Genomic DNA, 23623 nt, shown 5'->3' on the forward strand with positions numbered 1-23623 from the left:
TTCCGTCTATAAGACGCACCTGTGTATAAGACGCTTTCTGCACCGATCAGCTGTTTGGCGGAGTATCAAATATCTGAGCTGGCAAATCCACAAGTTCAGCCAGCAGAAGATCTTGCCCCCTCCCCCCTCCTGTTAGTGGCAAGCCCACAGGGGCTTGACACCTGCACCAAGCAGCATGGCAACCCAGACAGGCATGCCCTGGGCTGTGGAGGTTACCATTATTTTTCTGTGTATAAGGCACACTTGATTTTTGAAGAGGGTGTTTGCAGGAAAAAAATAGCATCTTTTACACGTAAAAATACGGTAATCCCTGGTTGTCTGGGAATTTATTGCTGGCTTATGTATGGATCCAGTATGTAGACCAACCTTTGTCATAATAAAAAAAGAACAATTAAGAAGACACATGAAGCAATCAATATTATTTTCAGAGGAATAAAATTCACTTTAGGAAGAAAAAAAACAACAATACAATACCTTCCTAGGCATCCCTGTCAGCAGAGGAAATGGCAGCAAGTTAAAAGTTATTGAAAAACTACCCACACTAACACCAAAGTAATAACCCAAACTCCCACAAGAAGAGCTGTGTAAGAATATTATTCATAAAAGCTATGAAAAAGATAACACTGCCATACATCAAAAACATCTTGGAAACAACTAGCAGATTATTACAAGCACCTGGGCATCGTCATAGCACATAAACCAACTAAAGCCCTCTGGAACATCTTAAGTAAACCAAAGGACCCAATAACCCAAGAAGAAAAAAACAGTGGTGTTACCTACAATATACAGTGTAAGGTCTGTAACAGCCACTATGTAGGACAATAGGCAGAAGACTAGCAGAGCGCATCAATCAACACCAACTGACAATCAGAAAACACAATAACAATGCCTTAATTTCACAGCACATGGATCGACTTAAGCATAATTTCAGCTGGGAAACTAAATCCAAGTATGTTAGGGAGTTCCTGAAAAATAGGGACTCAGACAAATCAGCCATCAACAGGCACATAGAGATAAAGAAAATTTATATACCATTCAAAAGAGGGACAATAAAAAAGCTAAAAAAAGAATTGGAATACCTTCTCGCCAGACAACACTCAGACAAGTAGAGATTAACATCAGGATTAATACCAGAGAAACAGTCAGGGAATAAACAACAGGCAGTAATCAAGGAACCACCAGCTCAGTCAAACAATCAAGCAGTAAGGAACAGCTTAATCAAGGAACTATAAAGAACACTCCAACCAACATTGACAGGGCAAGCTACTGCATATAAACAGTAAGCAAACCCTCTCCCTTCTAGCACTGAAGTTGTTACCTAGTCTGATAGCAAACTGCCTGCAAGCAAACAACCAAGCTCAGAGAGCATCAAGGACTCTACATGATGTTTAGTGTCATGGTATTTTTTTCACATTGTTAATATGAGATTTTCTACCAGATATTTCTTTTTTAAAAACACCAAACCCAGGACCTACCCCACCCCCTCTCATGTTTATTTATAAACTTCGATCTTTATTTCATATACCAAACTCAGACTGATCTTCAGAAGATGTCAGTCAGATAATGTTTGGAATGGAGTATGCTTATCATTTCCAAAGCTTGCTTCTTTGTTGTGTGGATTAAAGAATAATGTCTTACCACTATATTTTAAATACTGAATATACAAACAGGAAAAGAAATTTCATATTGGGCCAGCCACTGGGGTCAGGACTCCTTAGACCAGTGATGACGAACTTATGGCACGCGTGCCAAAGGTGGCACTCAGAGCCCTCTCTGTGGGCACACCTGCTGCCACCACTAGCTCACACAGGTCCATTAGGCTACCGCTGTCGCCCGGAGTGGCAGCCCCACCCAGCACAAAGGAGGCGAAGCAGCTGGCTAGCAAGCTCGAGTAGAGGTGGTAGAGCATGCCCCCATGCACTCGCTGTCCTCTGTGTGCAGTGGCTGTTGGTGTCAGACAGCAGCCGCCCCTGCCTCGCTTTGCCCCGCAGCAATGATACCTCCTTCTTATCCCCTGCCTCAGTCTGCAGGATGAGTCTCCTGCCCACCGCCCCACCCACCAGAGATCCCCTGGATCTCCCTCAATCCTGCCCAGCCCCCATAGGCATCCTCCCCACGAGCAACATCAAGGTGGTCACACCCACCCCTGCCATGACACTCAGTCTGCCGTGACCACCACAGCCACGCCCACCCAGTGGGCCACGCCCATGCCCATGCCCATCCCCACCCCGAGGGCACCACAATGCTGATGCGGCCCTGGCACTTTGCGATAAATAAGTGGGTTTTGGGTTGCGGTTTGGGCACTCGGTCTCTAAAAGGTCCGCCATCACTGCCTTAGACTCAAGTTCTACCACCAGGAAGACATAAACTAAGCCAAGTCCCTTGTCTGAGAATATATTCATGTACACCGGAAAAGTAAAGAAATAGGGCAGCATTTCAGTTTGCCTCCACATTATATTAGAGATCCAGGGTGAGATGGAAAGGCTAAGCAACAGAGAAGTGATCATTGTAAAAATGGTTCAAAAACTTCCAGAGGCTTGATGCTAATTTTAATTTTATACTTTGTTTTTAAACACACAGACACATACATGTACAAATGCATATACACATCAGCTATTGTTTTATATAATTCAAATGTCTTGCAGCTTCTGCTTCATTTTATTGAAAAAAAATCAGTAGAAGATGAAAAAGACAAAGTAAATTGAACAGATGGGATGAGGATTTGATATTTCCATTTAAAGAAACTGATAAATTAGGTTGAAGATATAATTCTTGATCTTCAGACAAGATGGATCATCGTGGTAGGCTTCACATCTTAAGCTTGGTTTAAACTTGTCCACAAATGTGTGTAAGCGTCAATCCATACCTACGTTGCAAGGGGTTGATGGATAAAAAGTGTAAGTTGCAGACAGGCCAATGTGCACACCTCCCAAATCTGAACTATGCGTTGGGTGGAGTTGTGTGTCCTGCATGCTGATTGGTTAATATGACTTCCTGTTGGGAAGCAGGTAGAAGGCAAGACACATTCAAATGATGTTACCATTCGCAGAAGTATAAATGCAACAGCTGGGCAACCATCTCCATCTCCAAATGATAGACACGTATGTTCCCTGACATGCAGTGATGCAGAACCCCAGCCTTAGACTGAGAGATCTTTTAGGAAGCATGGAAATCAAGAGCTCCTTGTGTGTAGCAGTTGACTCTGAAGAAGAGGTTAATCAACAAGGGAAGATCTTGCAGAAAAAAACTGAACATAGAGGAAGGCGTTTTTTAAAAAGAAATGACAATTTGAGGGAGGACAGGTGGTTCATAGGCATATACAAACATATCTTCAAAAATGACTAGTGTCTGCCAGAGAGAGTAAGTTATGAAGGTATTGTATACAAGGAGGGCAGGAAAGAGAGCAAAACTCCGATGCCATCTGGAACTCTGAAAATCTTACACGCCTCTCTATAAATTGAAATGTTGTAGAGGACAAAAGCTAAAATGCTCTGTTGGTCAATCTGACATGAAGCAACTCACACCTAGCACATGCACGGTACTTCTGAACTTTTTTTAACATATTAGCAGATACTAGTCTGCAATCCATAGCACAGCCATGTTAAAATCAATCTGTATTATTTTCCCCAGATTGTATATTGGCTAAGGCTGAGAACTAAAATCTAGCCTAAGGTTCCCTAGTGAACAGATGGCAGAACCAGAGGCAAAATTTGGGGAGAAGATGAATCTGAGCTCTTAGCTGCTGTACTATACAGCCGGCAGTATAAGAACTGTACTCCTTTTCCTATTCTTCCATAACATAGAAATGCTGAAGTGGGCTTACATGTCAGTCACCTTTCTGATTTGATTTTGTGCTTAGTGACACAAAAAACATTATTCTTCCCATCAAAGGCTCATAGACAAGAAAAGATAGAGCTTCATTTTATAACCTGAACTGTAGGGCTGCTTCTTTTCTCCTCTTTCTTTGTGAAGGAGACCAGTCTTGCCCTGATCACTGGTGCATTAGCAACTTCTGAAAAGCTTATTGTGTGATTTACTAGACCTCTGATTGCAAATCCCTCGCATTCAGGATCTTTTGTTTCAAATTACATCGGGGGTGTGTGTGCTTGTTTTCTTTCTGTAAAAAAAGAAAACCCACTTTTATACGCATATATTACCACTTCAGTTTGGCAACAGTGTTCTCTGCAATATAGCTTGACAAGAGCAGAGTGGCACAGTGGTCAGAAGGCAGTATTGCAGGCTAATTCTATCGACTGCCAGGAGTTCAATCCTGACCAGTTCAAGGTTGACTCAGCCTTCCAGCCTTCCGAGGTCAGTAAAATGAGGACCCAGATTATTGGGGGAAATATAATGACTCTGTAAACTGCTTAGAGAGGGCTGTAAAGTACTATGAAGCAGTATATAAGTCTAAATGCTATTGCTATTTATGGCAGCCACATAGTACTTCCAGCTCAAAGGGACATAGTAAGGGCAGCCATCCCCCAAAAAGGAATAAAAATGCCAATATGCTAATTATCCGGTGTAAAATTTTCATCTGTATTTGTATTTTTTTCTCTCTACCATGCAGATCATGGCATACATTAGACCTTAAATGCTTTAAAGGCGGACATTATCAGAGATACGATGGTGGCTGAGAACTCATAGTGCAAAATAGGATTGTCCTACTGCAGTTCTGGATTTATTCAGCTCAGACTTTCCTAACTTGGCATCGTTCAGATAAGACAAGTTACAACTCCAGCCAGTCTGACCATATTAATCCCCGGTGGAGCTTGCAACATAATGTTCTTGTGTCATAGAATGTTGCCTATGAGAATGCTTTCATAGATTTCCTGTCACATATAGTCCCAAAGTTCATGGTAGTTGGCCTTGGGGATAGGTAGAAGGAGACAGCCCAGCCTGAGTGTCTGTTAATGAAGAATATAGGCATCCAACAGGCATCCTGCACTCTGTGTTTGCAGTGCAGCGTGTTCCTCTGCCAACAACATCTTGTTGTATCCACTTCCACGTTAGATAGAACTCTACCAATCTGCACAGTTGGATATTTTGCCCAACGTAATAATGGCATAGATGTTCTAGCACAAATTGACAAAATTCTCAACCATTATCCTGCCCCTTTGCTTTTTTAAATGTATAAATGCCATGATGAAAGGCAGAAGTGGGATCAGTTGTACAGTTGTATAGTTAATTGTGGTTCCTACTGATGGTTACCAAACTCCATCTGTTTCAGTATATCTTTAAGATTTATATACTTTATAAATAATTATAAACACAGTGATTTCAACTATTTGGACATCATGCTTGGCTAAAAGAAAACTTGAGGATAGTCAACAACAATCAGGAATTTCAGAATACTGCCTTTGTAGAATAAGCTCTGCCAGTCTCCTGTTCAACTTGCTAGAGATGACTTGTACCAAACAATCAGATGGTTACCACCTGCAATCTTGAAAAGCTTTTTTGGCTTCACAAGATGATTATTTATTGACCGAACTTTCTTTCCCAAATGAGTGTAATTGTTTATTTTTAACTCGCTAAACTATTAACTTAGTTGTCATTATTTAGTTTGATTGGGATCAATCAGAACAACTAATTTGGACTGGTTGGGATTTATAGTCCTTAACGCAGTGCTAACTTACAATTTCTTCCCTACTTATTTGTTGACCGTGCTGGCCAGAACTTAAACTAATTGGAGGATCATCAATTCTTCTGACCTAATCTAAGATGTCCAGGTAGAAAGATGAGGTATCCAAACATCTTAAAGTAGTGTATATAAGCACCTAGTGGCTGTACCTCTTATATCTGCTCTAATTTTCCATTGCAGCAATGGAAAAAAAGTTGCAATACATCATGACATGTCACATGACATTGCGAGTTTGACACCGCTGCTCTAATGCTTTAGTTCAGGAAATGATCCAAGTATGTATGCACTAGCTCAGTTTTCGCAAACCCAATGTCCTGCAGATTTCACTCTGTTATTGTTATTGAAGAATTTTAATTCAAATATGGGAAAAATAGATCAACTTCACACCCATATGATCCCATGTTTGGCAGCTGAGCTGATTTATTTTGAGATTTATTATGGTTTAATGGGACAGCCATAGCAGCCAATTTTCCAGTACACACATTGGACCCTCTCTTGGGTTGTTTTGCTTCGGTCAGAATTGTTGCCTAATTCTGCCTCCTCCCAATCTCCATAGATGTTAAGCTGCTGTTGTTTTATGTTATCATTTCTCTACCAAGCAAAAGAACACAACTTCAGTGGCACCATGTCTTCACAGTTTTGCAGTTTTCCTTACTCTGAATGCTCAAATGTTTTAAAAACTAAATGTCACTGTTCACTGATAGGAGGAAACTGTATGGATGTCATTTTTTTTTGTATGTCCTATTGCTCAACTGCACGTGGTACTGATTGCCTCATGGCAGTAAGGAAAGGAATGGACTAGATTGAAACATTATGTGCAGGTAGTCCTCAACTTACAACCATTTTAGTTATAAGTCATGATAGTCATTAAGCAGGTCACTATGTCACCATGCCTGATTTTATTACCTTTTTCGCAGAGGTTGTTAAGCACATTCCACAGTCATTAAGCAACACTGTGGTTGTTAAGTGAGCCCACTGTTCACTATGGGGTGTGTTGTTGTTGTTATTGCCAGAAAACAGAAACAGCACTGGTGTTCAGTAAAAATGCCCTAAACTGTGGTCACCTGACCATGGGTGCTGCAAATGTGGGCCGGTTGCCAAGTGCCCAAAATGTGGTCCCATGACCATGCGTGATGGTGATAAATATCAGAACTTGGAATCTAAATTATAAATACCTTTTTTTGGGAGTCTTGTAATTTCAAGCCATTGCTAAGTAGTCGCAGGTCCTGGATTACCTGTAGTTTGGAAGAGATCTGTGTCAAATTGGTTGGGTTCTAATACTGAAAAGAGGAAATCAGATGAATCTACAGAAATCCTCTGAACTTCTGGTGGCAAAGAGTCATAATTAGCCCTTTCGTTTTAAAAAAAGAACAAAGCAAACTACTAATTAAGAAAGCAAGAAGCAACTTAGAGGCAACTCAGAGAAGAGCTGATCTGTCTGTTCGTAACACTTGGTTGACATCATGATAAAAGAAATCTCCGCCATGTACATGGCTTGAAGGGTACACATAATAATAGTAGCTGTTTCAATGATGGCCACATACTAAGATATCAGCTGTTTACTTACTGTAAACTTCCTTTTATAGCATCTGCCTAACTTGAAAAGCAGCTAGAGAGCTTTCCTCCAAGCCTCCTCTCCTCCCTAGATCCGGATCTGCTTGCAGAGATCTACTATTCCAAAGGTAAGTGAGCCCTTTTAATGGTCATTCCCATTTTGCAAAAGTTCTTACTTCCTAAAGCCCATCTAGTTATAGCTCTTTCTCAGTTTTTAGGCGTAAGTTGAAGACCTGGTTTCCTCTGACAGTTACTGACTTTACTTAGTTGTTCTTTCTACTAGTTTTCATTCTCCTGATGGATTAATGTACAGGCTGAATTTTCAAATTATGTTTTTTAAATGGAAGTTGTGTTACAAATATTGTTTTGTTAAATATTCAGAGAATTTTTAAAATAGAAAATTCGGCTAAAAGGTTTTAAATATCCCAAACACATTGCATGCTTTTTTCTGTAAGCATTTTGCAGTTCTCTAAACATTTAAGCAAACAGATTCACCCAGTTTTCTTAATGGAGATATTATTTCCCCATGGGTTAAACAGTTATAACAGGTTGTAATAGTAATAGAGTTGGAAGGGAACTTGGAGGTCATCTAGTCCAAACATCTGTTCTCGCAGGAGACCTATACTATTTCTGGTAGAACACTGTCCAGTCTCTTCTTAAAAGCCTCCAGTATTGGGGAACCCACAATTTTTAAAGGCAATTTGTTTCACTGGTTAATTGTTCTGACTGTCAGGAAGTTTCTCCTTAGTTCTAGGTTGCTTCTCTCCTTGATTAGTTTCCATCCGTTGCTTCTTGTCCTGCCCTCAGTCGCTTTGGAGAATAGCTTGATTCCCTCTTCTTTGTGGCAGCCCCCGAGATATTGGAACATTGATATCATGTCCCCCCTCGTCCTTCTCTTCACTAGATTAGACATACGCAGTTCCTGCAATCATTTTTCATATATTTTAGAATCTAAATCTAAATCTAAATCTAAATACTGTATCTATGACCTCCTAATCATAGTTCTTAGCTACAACTAAAATCATAGCTTTCGACTTACATTATTTAATAATATTTTGAAACAGAATTTCTTTTTCAGGATTCTAAACAATGGAGCTTATTAGAATGACATCCTTCCTACGACATTCTTCCACTCCCACAGGAGAGCAAAAGCATGTTTTGCTGCATGTAATGTTCAATGTACCTACAAACATACAGTATTTATTGGTATGTTAAGCATTGTGCTATCTACATTCTGCTGGTTTTTTTGAGCCAGAAAATTATATTAACATTCCCCAACCCTCAAAGCCCTATCTGGGCAAGGGTGGTGACTAACCACGAACAAGGTTTTCTTCGTGTGTGGGAAACTATGATCTGTGCAAATGTGTAGCTCATTCACAACCTAGAATAAACCAAGACTCAAATGTTTAAGTTAAGCTCTTAATTGCTTGTCTGGACTGTGAACATTTAAAGATATACAAGATCTATTGACTTTGTGGCAAACATGGTGACCACTGTCAGAATTGCTGACCTCTGACTGAGGCCGCCTTATCAGATTCTGTGTTATTTTAATTTATCACTGAAGAACTTCCCTGACTTTCCTGATCAGGTTGGCAATTAGTTTGGCCCAGACAGAGAGGAATATACAGAGACTTTTTTTCTCAGAAAAAAAAATTGCGATTGACAATTTCTACTTGAGCTCTTGGATGTTGTATGTTTCAAGGTCCACTTGTCAGTCCTGATTCCCTTTGTGTTTGATTTGTTCAAAATACAGGTAGGCCTCAACTTTGTTGTTGTTGTTAATTGCAAAGTCGTGTCCGACCCATCGCGACCCCATGGACAACGTTCCTCCAGGTCTTCCTGTCCTCTACCATCTTCTGGAGTCCATTTAAGTTCACACCTACTGCTTCAGTGACTCCATCCAGCCATCTCATTCTCTGTTGTCCCATTCTTCTATTGCCCTCAATCTTTCCCAGCATTAGGCTCTTCTCCAGTGAGTTCTTCTTTCTCATTAGGTGGCCAAAGTATCTGAGTTTCAACTTCAGGATCTGGTCTTCTAAAGAGCAGCCAGGGTTGATCTCTTCTAGCACTGACCGGTTTGAACGCCTTGTAGTCCAAGGGACTCGCAGGAGTCTTCTCCAGCACCATAGTTCAAAGGCCTCAACTTACAATGCTTCATTTTTCACACTTAACAACCGTTGCAGCATCCCTATTGACAGGTGATCAAAATTAGGACATTTGGCAACCGGTTCATATTTATGATGGCTGCAGTATCCCTGGGGTCACGTGATCACATTTTATGACCTTTTGACAAGCAGAATCAATGGGAAAGCCAGATTCACTTAACAACCCTATCACTAATTTGGCAACTGCAGTGATTCACTTAACAACTGTGTCAAGAAAAGTCATAAAATGGGACAAAACTCAAGTGACAAATGTCTCACTTAGCAACAGAAATTTTGAGCTCAATTGTATCAATTATCAGGTATCAATTATCCATTTCTGATAGTTACTCAAATCATTTCCCCAGACACAAAAGGAGGAAAGAGTATCATAAATGCATTTATGAGAATAGAAGCAAATGTAGTTGTTATGGAATTAATATTTGATTAGTTGGCCCAACCCCCCCCCAAAAAAAAGTAGAGGAAAGAAACAACTGTTCTGATTCTTAACCAAAGTGGGATGGAGAACATTGAATATGAATCATGGCCCTCAACTTACAAAATACATCTTTTATTTTCCTCTTTACCCAGAAATATTTGATAGCTTTTAATTTGAATTGAAATGGGACATAATCTTGTTAATAGGGACCCACAGAATAAACTCAGAGCAACAATATACAGATTTTATATATCGTGCAATTAAGTAAATATAATTGATTTCCAAAGGAAGAGAATGTCCCCTTACTTCCCTTCCCTTCATTTTTAATAGGAACAGCTTAAATTTTCATAAAAGCTGCAATAAAATCTTTTCTTTTTATTAATAAATTCATATATCATTTTTAGAAGCCACTCTGTTTCACTGCCATACGATTCCTATTCACGCTTATCAGGTTACAGTTATGCAAAGTTAAAATATTATTATTAGTATTATCAGTATTCAATCTAAATGGGAAAGTAATTGAATTTAAACAGGAAATGCCCTCAATTTTAAGCCACAGGGGGAAATGATTAAATTTAATAAAAGGCAAAGTTGCTAAACACAGGCAGGCAGGAGTTTGTGCCCAGGTCTAAAATGAAAACTAACATTATGCTTATCCATGCTGTGGCTCAGTAATACTATGTGGAAAGTTTATCCTATTAGGCAGTCTTCTCTGTCCTGGTAGCTTCTGTATCAGCTGGAAATTGTATGAGTTGAAGCCCAGCTCATCTTGAGAATTCCGCAGGCCATTAGAGTAAAATGTAAAACCTCTGATCTACATCTCTTCCTCTCTTTTCTTACTCTTTGTCACAATAATCTTAAGTCAATTTCCATTCCTGTAGTCTCCCATTAGCTTTCTCCTCCTCCTCCTCCTGATGAATAATTACATCTATTTGCATTTTTGAATTCAGAAGTTTGCTAAATGAAGGCATTGTTACTTGCAGCCTCTTAGATTTCCCATTTTGTTTTTTTCATAGTTTATTGAATGCTGTATTAGTTAACTTTTTTTCTTCATTTTTTTTGATACTGCAATTGCTGTTCCCCCACCTCTCCTTTGATTCCTGAGACTCTTCTATATGTAAAAAGACTAAATCGTGAAATGTGCAAAAAATAATAAATCTAACTTCAGTCACAAGGATGGATGGATGGATGGATGGATGGATGGAAGGATGGAAGGAAGGAAGGAAGGAAGGAAGGAAGGAAGGAAGGAAGGAAGGAAGGAAGGAAGGATGGATATTGGAGAATAGTCATATTAGCGGGATGTTTTTTCTATAGAAACAGGGCATCTGATTTTATATTTTGAATATCTGTGGGACTATATTAAGAGACATATTATTTATAATGTCTACAACATATTGCTCGCATTATACACAAGCAGTAGCTTTTACAGTTGGAAAAAATAAAAGCTATTTCATAATATTCACGATAAATAAGAAATCCTAACTAACTTCCAGCTAAAACCACAGTAGCAATCCAGAGACAAGTTCTGACCATTCCAGGCCAATTAGAGAAATAGAACAACAGCAAAAAATAAAAACAAAGTTAACACGGACAAGAGCAGCAGAGTAAAAAATACAATGCCACAGCTCAATACCAGAAGCACTTGTCTGTTTTAAAAGGAAGGGGGAAAAAATTGCCTTTCACTGAACCAAATGAGAATCATGTAATTAAAAGTGATGTATTAGGCTGGAAGGGTAGAGATGTTATTTGGAATTTGACTTTTTTCCTGTAAATTGGAATGTATCAGTAGGTCAAAAGGTCACCTCTTCTGTTTATAAAGTTGGCCACCAGAGGGAGACGTATTTTACTGTTGCCTGACACAAAACAGATTCTATAAAACACTTTAAATGAATTCCAGGATTTTAGACAGTGAGAAGCCATTTGGTATTGATGATCTATCTTAAATGTCCACTCTAATAATGTAAACAAAAAAAATGAGACTACATCTAAAACAAGTATTTTCCTCCTTCCCCTGCTTCTCATGCCGTGAGATCCTGCCAAAAAAAGCTAATCCTTTTCATTCCTTGTAATAGGCTGTCTGGGGGCTTGGGTGCCAAATTGGTAAGAAAAAAGAGTGAGCCCCCCCTCAAAGAAAGAAAGTCATTTTAGATTCAGGAAGAGGGGGTGCTTGACAATATCATACAATGTCACATTGAGCCAAGGTTGGAGTCTCCTCCTTGCATTGGTCCAGAGACAACTGCCCCAAATTGGTTAATTCATTCCATAGGCAGAAAAAGGTTAAACCTTTAGCAAAGGAAAAATCATCTTAATGGGCTGAATGGCTAATGGGACATATTTGCTGCTGTATTGTGATGGATTCAGCATGGTTATTTCTGTTATTATCAGCCTTTAATAAAAAAAAATCAAAGTACCATACTCATTTAGTGCACAGTGTAATGCAATACATAATAAGAACTGAGTGATAATGGTTTTGAATGGCAGATAGCTAAGAGGTCGAGATAGAATCCTGTTTTTCCTTTTTGATTTCTTCTCAATAGCCAGAAAGAAGAAACCTTTTTGTAGCTTTTATCGTTCTGAGGAATGTTGTAGATACTCTTATAAAATGGCTGCTGATGGGAAGGTAGGCCTCTTTTAATAAGAGGAAGTCTGGTGAAGTAATTTCCTGCCACTTCCTATGGCCTACCAAGAGGTTCTCTGCTGTTTAGCTTAGCCTTTTTTTTAATTCCATCCTTATTATTTTTATAAATATCTCAAGACAGTGAACATAGAGTAAGTAATACTTCCTCCTCCTATTTTTTTGCCCTCAACATCAATCCTGTCAGGTGAGTTGGGCTGAGAAAGAGTGAATGGCCAAAAGCCAACCATCTGCCTTTCATGCCTAAGGCGGGACTAGAATTCCCTGTCTCCTGGTTTCTGGCTTGGTGTCTTAATTATACACCAAACTGTCTCTCTTAGCTTAGGGATTCTTCTGGGCAAATGGCCATTATTTCAAACAGTTCCAGTCACCTACCATTTTTATTTTCAATTGTCTGCAAGCAATAGCAATAATCAGAAGGGGTCCATGGAGTCTAATGAATACAAAGGGGAACTCAGTGGATACAGTAATGCTTATGGGTACCAATTTCCTCATTCCTACGAATCTACAAATCTCTCTCACTTTCATACCAACATAGGCATATAACACACACACTTATTGTACATGATTTTTCTTTTCTTTTTTCTCTATCTGTTCTTAATTCAGATTCAGGGTCATCTAACTTTTTGATAGGTATAGTATAGACCATCTTTCTTCGGTTAGAGAAGTGGATTCTACCTGGAAAGAAGGGGAAGGTAATGTTTAGCCAGTTGGTCTAGTGGTTAAGGCACAGACTGTGAGTTCAAGTCCCACCTTAACCATGAAAGGCAGTTGGGTGACTATGGGCCAATCTCACAGGATTGTTGTTGGGGGGGGGGAATAAAAAAAGAAAGGAATATTATGTACTGTATGTTCGCTGCCTTGAGTTATTTGTAAAAATAATAGAGGTGGGATACAAACAAACAAATAAATGTTAACCTATACCATTTTCTCCTTTTAACTCTCTTCTACAGGATCTGCAAATATCTGGAAAAGGCCTCTGGAGAATGTAAGGAAAGGAGACATTGGTAAAATTATCCCTTATCAAAGGAAGCCCTCTGCAATAAAATTGTTGTTGTTGTTAATTGCGAAGTCGTATCCGACCCATCGTGACCCCATGGACAACGTTCCTCCAGGTCTTCCTGTCCTCTACCATCTTCTGGAGTCCATTTAAGTTCACACCTACTGCTTCAGTGACTCCATCCAGCCATCTCATTCTCTGTCGTCCCCTTCTTCTATTGCACTCAATCTTTCCCAGCATTAGGCCCTTCTCCAGTGAGTCCTTCCTTCTCATTAGGTGGCCAAAGTATTTGAGTTTCAACTTCAGGATCTGGCCTTCTAAAGAGCAGTCGGGGTTGATCTCTTCTAGGACTGACTGGTTTGAATGCCTTGCAGTCCAAGGGACTCGCAGAGTCTTCTCCAGCACCATAGTACAAAGGCCTCAATTCTTTGGCGCTCAGCCTTTCTTATGGTCCAACTTTCATAGCCATACATTGCAACTGGGAAAACCATGGCCTGGACTATACGCACTTTTGTTGGCAGGGTGATGTCTCTGCTTTTTAGTATGCTCTCTAAATAAAATTGTACTCAAGGGCATTCTGACCATCAGGAAGACCTTCAGTATCCAATATCCATGAGTTTTATTAGCCTAAAGAGTTTTTCTTTATGACATATTGACTTTAGGCCTGTATAGAAATTATTAGACTTGACACTTCACCAAAAGTTAAAAGAGGCCATTAAATCTAAGTGGAGAATGAAGTATTTCCACATATCATGCAAGCTGGAGATTATGTCATTACAGAATTCTAATTGGGATCCTACATAGTCTTGAACTGTTTGCTCCATAAAATTATATAGTAGAGTTGTAGTCTGCACATCGGAACAGGGAAATCTTGTAGCCCGTGAAAATCTATTGGCATTTTCTATATAATTCAGATTTCATTTAGACTTCTTTCACCAAAATATTGACTCGGAGCAGGGGTGACTTCTTACCCCAAAGATCATCCTATTGTACTACAAAAACAAAGTGATTCTGACCTTTCATGACAGCTTTATTCTCCAGTATGTTTATAAGTTGAGTGCTATTTATCAATTAGCTGCCCTCCAGAATTCTTGGCTGTGTTGATTGTAAGTTCTAGTCGCAATGCACCTGGAAGCCAAGTTGGGGAAGAAGGAGTTAAATTTTACAGTGTTTCTCAACCTTGACAATTTTAAGGCATGTGGACTTCAACTCCCAGAATTCCTTGAATGCCTTGCAGTCCAATTCTGGGAGTTGAAGTCCACATGCCTTAAAATTGTCAAGGTTGAGAAACACTGAGTTAGAAGGTGCTGTTCTCCCAAATCTTTTGAGTACACACACACACACACACACACACACACACACAGAGAGAGAGAGAGAGAGAGAGAGAGAGAGAGATCCAATGCTATATCCATTCTTAAGGCAAACAAAGTGTGTTCCAAGATAAAAGTAGAAAAAGAAAGTTAGGTAGCTTTGAAATTTTAGATTTGTTTTCCACAGCCAGGCCATTTAATTCCAAATGAAAGCCACTGAAGCCTCCCTGAGTGTATCTAACAGTGTATCCCAAAAAATACTTATGTGACATCAACTTCTATTACTTCAATGGGATTTGCCTCCAAAAATTGGGTCTGCAATTAGGCAGAAAAGGAAAAATCATCAACTCTTATTCAAGGGTTTGTCTTCTTTTGTGAAGTCCTGGCAGATACACTGTCATTTAAAATTGTTAATACAGCTGATTACCATGGTTACCACATAGATGTATTATTCACCTTGTTTGTAACTTTAACTGCACACTTAGGAAGGGAAAAGGAGAAAAGTCAGAAAACACACTTCAGAACAGCACGTTGTACTTACTTACTGGCCTTTTAGGAGACTGCTGGGGTTAAAATAGCTGATACTTTTGTAATGCTTTGGAGATTCCAAGCATCATTTAAGTGACATGTATTAACGTTCTTATAGCTATTAGGAGGAAGAAACGCACCATTTTGAAACTGTCCAATTTCTCAAAAATATTATATTTATTAACTTTTGACTAGAAATGTTTGTGGCTTCCTATTCATAGAGAATTAGGTTAAAACTATAAACCTGCATACGTGTCAGGGAGTCAGCTCTACTGAACTTAGTCTGACTTACTTCTGGGCAGACAGTTATAGTTGCCCTATGCTGATGCCCTTGCAGCAAATTCAATACAGTAATGAGTTCAATTCTGTCTCTTGCAAGGCTATTTTCCCTTCAGCCATTTGCAAATGACTTCCTGTTCCTAAATATCAGAGACAAAGGGCGTGCTTGCTGCAAAACAGCAAGGTCATTGTTACATCTCCTTTTAGATAAGCCATCTTAATGAATAATGCTTTTATTTTGTTCGTTGTCCAGATTTTCTTTGATGGGTAGCCATATAAATTGGATGGATGGATGGATGGATGGATGGGTGGGTGGGTGGGAGAGAGGAAGGGAGGAAGGAAGGAAGGAAGGAAGGAAGGAAGGAAGGAAAAAAAAACTTCTAGTGATTGGAATACAGTATATAGTATTCTACTAAATTAGATTGATATGATCTTGGTTTCTGTTGTGTCCTGAGCCTGCAAAGGCAGGCTCGGGATGTTGCAATGGTCCCGGGCAGTTGCAACCTGGTGCCATCTTCGTGCGCATGTGCGAGGTACGGAGCGCGCCTAATTGTTGCCATTCTGTCCGAGGAACGTTATTAAGGGAAGCAGAGAGGCCTGCGAGCCTCAGAGTTGTAACGGAGCAGAAGAAACCACAATAAAGACTTCTTGACACTACGAGATGTTCTGTGCTCATTCGCCATTAAGCCGAGGACTCAACACTGGCGACGAAGGTGGGATGCCTTACAATTAACTAAGAAGAATTGTAAGCTTACCCAGGAGTCCTGAGAGCAGCTAGGAAGATGGCATTAAATTCAGCACCTGCCTGTCAGTACAGCATCGCTGGAGGTAAGCTGGCTGATAGACCCTTTCCTTACAAAGGAGAAAATGGCGAAGATAGGGAGACTGTCTGAATTTGATGTCACACACCCAGAAAGATGGGAGTCTTATGTGGCCAGAGTAGAAAACTATTTTAGAGTAAACCAAGTAAGAAGAGATGGCTTAAAGGCCGCTACTTTGCTGTGTGTCTGTGGTCAAGATGCATTTGAAATTGCTGAAAATTTAGCAGCCCCTGCACCTCTTGAATCTGTCACCTACACAGATTTTAAAAAATTACTAAAAGAACATTTTCAGCCCAAGTTGTCTGTTATTGCATGGAGACATACTTTTGAACAGAGGGATCAACGAGCTGGTGAATCAGCTAAAGAATACATTGCAGCTTTGAGAAGAGCAGCTAAGCCTTGTGAGTTTAAAAACTTAGAAGAAAGGTTGAGAGACAGATTTGTATGTAAGCTTAGGAACAGAGACTTGCAGCAGAGACTTTTTGCAAAAGAAGACATATTGTTCCAAGATGCCTTGAGAGAGGTTACTGCAGAAGAGGCAGCAGGTGGGGCAGTCAAGAACATGAGGCCTATCAGGAGCACTCCAGAAGCTGTTTCCGTGCACCATGAGGGAGTCCAGGAGAGCTCGGAAGAGGATCCTGAAGATGAGGTGGATCATCTCTACCCAGCCAAAGAAAGGAAGCAGAAGGAAGGCAAAGAAAAGTCTTCAGCTGTACCCAAGTGCTTCGGGTGTGGAGGTCGCCACAAGAGGACCGACTGCAGGTTCCGTTCTGCAATCTGTAGAGCATGTGGAAAGCAAGGCCACATAGCAGCTGTGTGTCTGGGCTGTCAGAAGTTACAACCATGAGAAGAATTGCGCCTTTTCCCCAGCCAAAACAGGGTGGGTTTCTGTGCATCACAAAGAAGCATTTATAGGACAGGCACACACAAGCCACTCAAAAAGAAACTGTCACTTAAGGTGAAGTTGCAAGGAGTTCCATTGGTTATGGAACTAGACACTGGGTCTGCACTTTCAATTATTTCCATTCACACATTCAGAAAGATTTGCTCTAGCAGTGGATTCCGGGCCAAGATTAGGCCATCCAATATAGTTCTAACAGACTTTCAAAACTCCAAGGTGTGTGTTAAGGGGGAGGCCACCCTTAATGTACAATACAAGGATTTTGAAGGTCCATTAGATGTATTGGTAGTTGGGGGTGAGTGCATGAGTTTCATAGGACTCGATTGGTTTGAGGTTTTGGGAATACGTTACAGGGCTTAATAGTTTGCAAACATTAGGTCTACAAGAAATCTGCAAAGAATTTGCAGATGTTTTCAGCCCTCAGCTGGGTACATACAAAGGGACCCCAGTTTTCTTAAAGCTGGACCCCACTGTCACTCTTATCAGAGTAAAAGTAAGGACAGTACCTTTTGCTTTAAAAGGAAAAATTGATGCTGAATTGGACAAATTGATTAAGCAAGGTGTCTTAGAACCTGTTGACTCAAGTCCTTGGGAAACTCCCATAGTCACGCGTCTTAAGGCTAATGGGGACATTCACATCTGTGCAGATTACAAATGCACTCTAAACAAGGCATTGCAATAACATGCATATCCTGTACCTGTAGTCAGTCATATTCTGGCCTCCCTCAAGGGGGGGGGTGTGTTTTTGCAAAGCTAGATTTAGCACAGGCTTATCAACAGTTACCTGTTGATGAAGTTGCTGCTATAGCACAAACCATTGTAACACACAGGGGAGGCATTCAAAGTCAAAAGACTACAATTTGGAGTAAATGTGGCACCTGGAATTTTCCAAAGTGTAATGGAAAATACCTTGAGGGGTATACCAGGGGTTTGCCCCTATTTTGATGATGTCTTAATAGCTGGAGACTCCACTCAAAATTTAGCTGAGAGATTGAGGGCTGTCCTGCTGCGGTTCTGGAAAACAGGCTTCAAGCTTAAAAAAGACAAATGTAAAATTGGGGTGCCTTCTACAGATTTCCTGGGATTCAAAATAGATGCCAATGGCATTTATCCTGCTGAGTCCAAATTAAACGCTATTATGCAAGCTCCTAGGCCTAAGTCCAAAGCTGAACTACAAGCTTTTCTGGGCCTCTTGAACTTCTATAATGCATTCATTCCTAACAAAGCTAATATAGCTGAACCACTTCATAGGCTTTTGGACAAACAGGCAGTGTGGCAGTGGTCACAAGCACATGAAGCAACCTTCAATGAGGTTAAGGCCTTACTTACATCCAATAATGTGCTTGCACATTTTAATGAAACTCTTCCTGTGTGCATCACTTGTGATGCTTCCCCTTATGGGGTGGGAGCAGTACTTAGCCATCTAAGACCTGATGGAACTCAGGTTCCTGTTGCATATTGCTCCAGAACCTTGTCTTCTGCTGAGCAAAACTATGCTCAGATAGATAGGGAGGCCTTGGTTGTTGTTGCTGGGATTAAAAAATTTCATGATTTTTTATATGGCAGACATTTCACGATCTACACTGAGCCTTTGTTGGGTTGTTTACTACAAACAAACAAACCCCCCATATCATTTCCCCCAGAATGCTGAGATGGTCCATCTTCCTGTCAGCCTATGATTTTTCCTTAATTCACAAACCTGGCAAAGAAATGGGCCATGCTGATGGCCTCAGTATATTACCCTTACAAGTGGTAGAGGCTGATCCTGCCCCTGCCATCAACATCCTTTCCATTCAGGCACTGCCTGAGTCACCTTTAAATACCAGGGATGTGGCTGCTGAATCAGCCACAGACATCACACTCACTCGTGTATTATCCTGGGTCTTGTCTGGATGGCCAGAGAGTTTTCCAGGTACTGAGTTTCAGAGTTTCTGGCTTAAGAAACATGAGTTATCCACCTTTCAGGGTTGTCTGCTGTGGGGCAGCAGAGTTGTTATTCCTACCTCAATGAGGTCTAGGGTCTTGGCTTCCCTTCATGAGGGCCATCCTGGCATTGTAAGAATGAAGGCGCGTGCATGCAGCCATTTGTGGTGGCCTGGATTAGACAAGGAAATAGAGGCTAAGGTGCATGCATGCCACCTGTGTCAGCGCTCATGCCCAGAAATGCCCCAGACTCCTGTACATAGATGGGAGAAAACACAGTCACCTTGGTCTAGGGTGCACATTGATTATGCTGGGCCCTTTCAGGGTCAATTCTTCTTGGTCCTTGTTGATAGCTATTCAAAGTGGCTTGAGGTTGTACCTGTCTCTTCAACCACCGCTGCCAAGACCATTCAAGTACTGAGGGGGATTTTTGCTGCACATGGGCTTCTGGATGTTTTGGTGTCTGACAATGGCCCTCAATTCACCTCTTCTGAATTTCAAGCTTTCTTACAGGCCAACATGATTTGTCATGCCACCTCTGCACCATTCCACCCTTCCACCAACAGTATGGCTGAACGGATGGTCCGCATCACCAAGGATGCTTTAAAGAAACTGACCTATGGGGACTGGCACCACAGGTTGGCAGACTTTCTTCTTTTGTACCGCACCACACCTTCAAATTCTACTGGGAAAAGCCCAGCTGAACTTCGCTGGGGGCGCAAACTGATTATCAAACTTGATAGGTTGCACCTGGGCAGACTGCTTTCTAAGGCTACACAACCCAGGGCACCGAGGTATCTACAAGTGGGTGCCCCGGTATGGACCCGTAACTATGGGCCCGGTCACTTGTGGGTTCCTGCTATAGTATGCAAGGTCACTGGCCCTTTGTCATACGAGGTCTCGTTGGATGACGGTCATGTCCTTCGGTGGCATATCGACCAGCTATGTACAAGACTGGACTTACCCTCAGAAACTCCTGGGCCTTTTCCAGGGGGGGAGGGGGACCACTATGTGCAAAGGGGTGGGTGTTGGCAGCAGCCGGGCCCCAACAGAGAGGCCACAGATGGCCTATTCCAAGGTTCCACAAGTGTTCCAAACAGGAATCCATGGGAAATAGAAAGCACACAGGCACCAGTACCTACTCCAGCCAGGGAATCACCCAGGGGGCATACTCATTATTCACCAATACCATTCAGCACTCCAGTCAGGGAGAATAACTGGGAGCATCCTAATAACTCAAGCATTGCAAGAGAGCTGACACACAAACAGTCTAGTTGGCCCAGTACTGCTACTGTTTCCAGAAGGAGACATTCACACAGGGAGGTGGTCGGAGAGGCAAATCCTTATTCTGACACCTCCGGCATAGATGGGGGGGCAACTGAGTTTTGGGGAAATACTGAAACCCCAGACAATCCCGTTACAGGGCTGGGGAGCGAAGGGATGCAGTCCCTTGATAGGTCCAGTGTGGGCCTGGGAGGCTTTACAGAGTTGCCTAGCAGTGGCAGTGTTATAGAAGGGCCAGAGAGCCTGCAACTAGGCAGGTCAACCAGGTTATTGGGAGAATAAAGTCCTGGTCTGACGAGCCCGGTGGGCAAGCAAGCAGACCAGGCAGCGGGGCACGGTCCACAGGGACCACCAGGGTCTGAAAGAGGGGGCAACTTCATGTCATCCTCTGTGCAAAAAGAAATTGGGGATTCTCAGATTCTAAGGAGGTCACAGAGAGTCAAGAGATCTCCTAAGTATCTTGAGGACTTTGTAACTCTGCTGGCAAAGCAGAAACAGTGAGAGGGTGTCTGCTGTTGGGAAAATTGGAAATACGGGCATTAGGTATTAATCCCAGAACAATAGCCCGGTACCATTTGGAGCATGGGTTGGCACACCACGCTCGTGTTGAAGTCACGTGTAACTATTCATATAGTTTATTAGTCTTAGCCGGTGGGGAAGGGGTGTTGTGTCCTGAGCCTGCAAAGGCAGGCTCGGGACGTTGCAATGGTCCCGGGCAGTTGCAAGCTGCCCGGGACCAGACTGGCTGGCGCCAACTTCGCGCGCATGTGCGAGGTGCGGAGCGTGCCTAATTGTTGCCATTCTGTCCGGGGAACGTTATTAAGGGAAGCAGAGAGGCCTGCGAGCCTCAGAGTTGTAACAGAGCAGAACAAACCACAATAAAGACTTCTTGACACTACGAGATATTCTGTGCTCATTCGCCCTTAAGCCGAGGACTCAACAGTTTCTCCTTCCATTTTAACCCTTGTCCCAGATATGTACGCTTCCCCTAGTTGGTAATCCATATTTTTGTAATGTACCATCTAAAAGCAAGCCATTTTCTTTTTGCTTACTGGCTTTGCTGAAATTTCATTTGCCTATCAATAGGAGCTTGTTATTTTGCATGCCCCTTTGTTGGGACTGAACCCTATAAGTCACATTTGTATAATATTATAGTACAAGTGAATATTATATAAATATAATAAAGAAATAAAGTCTCCGTAATTACACCTTGAATGCAATACCTACAAAGCTGTAAACGGAGTACTGTGTGCTGCTTTTCTTTTGCCCTTTATTGGGTAGGAAGCGTGAACAAAGCCTTAAGATACTGGAATTCAGGATTGATACTTAGCATGGTACTTGTTGAAATGGCACCCATTCTGTTTTCAGAATTAAAAAAAAGAAAATAGGGAACTCGAATGAAACAAAAACCTTCAGCATTGGGAATTTATTCCTTTACTGTTTGAAGCCTGCTTCACTATTTGTCATTGCCCAAAGACATAAACACAGATTTAGGGTCCTTAAAATAGTATTTTTCCTTGTCTCAAACTCTATAATGTACATGGTTTCAACCAATAATTATCACTCAGGTCACTTATGTCATCTTCCCCCTGGTGTCCAGAGATAGATGAAAGCTTTCCTTCCTTCCTTCCTTCCTTCCTTCCTTCCTTCCTTCCTTCCTTCCTTCCTTCCTTCCTTCCTTCCTTCCTCCCTCCCTCCCTCCCTCCCTCCCTCCCTCCCTCCCTCCCTCCCTAGAAGAGAATATGCATTCTAGGTTGTTAAATAGAGATTGCTATTCATAGTATATGCATTCATCTCACTTTCTCCTTTTATAAACACATTTGACGGGTGTTGGTTCAGTTTCAAAACTTTATTTGAAGAGAGTCAACAGTGTCAGAAGATAAAAAAAAAAAATCTATGTCTAGCATGTGAAGCAATTCCTCTTTCCACCCACTTCCAAGACTCCTAAAAACCGTTGCCTTCTATACCTAGTGAAGGAAGGCAGGCACAGGGTCCATCAGCCAAGTCTGTTTGCACCTGGCCCTTCACCTTCAACCTTTTCAGAGTCCGGATGGACAGGTTGAGTGCATTACTGCCTTTGTTAACTCTGTACACATCAATATATAAATATATTCTGCCTTGTTATCAGCTGAATCTGCAAACACTTTTTAAGAAAAAGCATACAAAGTTTCACATTTAAAATTTCATATATTTTAAGGGTCTTTCTTGTAAATTGCAGACTTCTTAATATATTTATTTCAAACACATGAGTGTTCTCCTAAAACACATGGATTTTTCTAGAAGCATTGCTACACTTTTTATTTTCTTTACCATTGTTTGTTGGGGTTTTGTTGGTGGTGGTTGGTTTATGCAAAATCTGTCTTGCAAAAATCAAGGAGACATGGTGGCACAATGGTTAGAAGGCAGGATTGCAGGCTGACTCTGCCCACAACCAGGAGTTCAATCCTGACCGGCTCAAGGTTGACTCAGCCTTCCAGTCTTCTGAGGTCGGTAAAATAAGGACCCAGATTGTTGGGGGGGCAATATGCTGACTCTGTAAACCGCTTACAGAAGGCTGTAAAGCACCGTGAAGTGGCATATAAGTTTAAGTGCTATTACCATTGCTATCAAACTGGGAAACCAAAGAACAATAATGGCCCATTATGAATTTCTGTAAGTTCACTGCTCCACATCAGAACTCTAGGTAGTGAGACAATTAGCATACCAAAATGCAATTAGTTTTCCAAGTTTGAACCCAGTGCTTTCTATCTCTTTTTCTTGTACAGATAATCAAAGCTACAATGGAGCCCTACAAAGTTATGAGGGACTTCTCAAAAGGTACTTATGACTCAGTTCCAAAGTTCTGATGGCTGATCTTCTCTGTGTGGTCACGTGACTGTAGTTTGGGCACTACACAACCAGCCCATACTTATGGCTGTTTACGGTGTCCCATGGTCACCTGACCACAGTTTACAACATTTTTGTCAAAATTCAGTGTTTACTTCTGGTAAACTGCCCCATTGTGAATAATGGCTGCAGATTCACTTTATGAGCATGTTGATTCATTTAACAACCAATGCAAATAAGGGTCATAAAATTGGGTTGATCACATAATGACCTGCTTTATAATTATCAAGATTTACAACCATATTGATTGGGGAATTCTGAGAATTAAAATCTACAGATCTTAA

The 23623-nt window shown here is 41.2% G+C and overlaps 1 long non-coding RNA gene across 2 annotated transcripts in view; it reads left to right on the plus strand.

Moving 5' to 3' along the window:
- Window positions 1-13561, plus strand: part of LOC120296758 — a 30302-nt gene extending 16741 nt beyond the window's left edge. The window contains exons 4-6 of one of the 2 annotated variants that reach the window (XR_005553570.1): window positions 7225-7320; window positions 8271-8398; window positions 13361-13561. This is a non-coding gene — a long non-coding RNA (uncharacterized LOC120296758). The remainder of the gene's footprint in view (window positions 1-7224; window positions 7321-8270; window positions 8399-13360) is intronic. The other variant, XR_005553569.1, reaches the window with a different exon arrangement.
- Window positions 13562-23623: the final 10062 nt, after the last annotated feature.

Source organism: Crotalus tigris, unplaced genomic scaffold, assembly GCF_016545835.1.
Source record: "Crotalus tigris isolate CLP2741 ecotype Arizona unplaced genomic scaffold, ASM1654583v1 scf7180000021471.419163, whole genome shotgun sequence".
In the NCBI taxonomy this organism is placed as follows: Eukaryota; Metazoa; Chordata; class Lepidosauria; order Squamata; family Viperidae; genus Crotalus; species Crotalus tigris.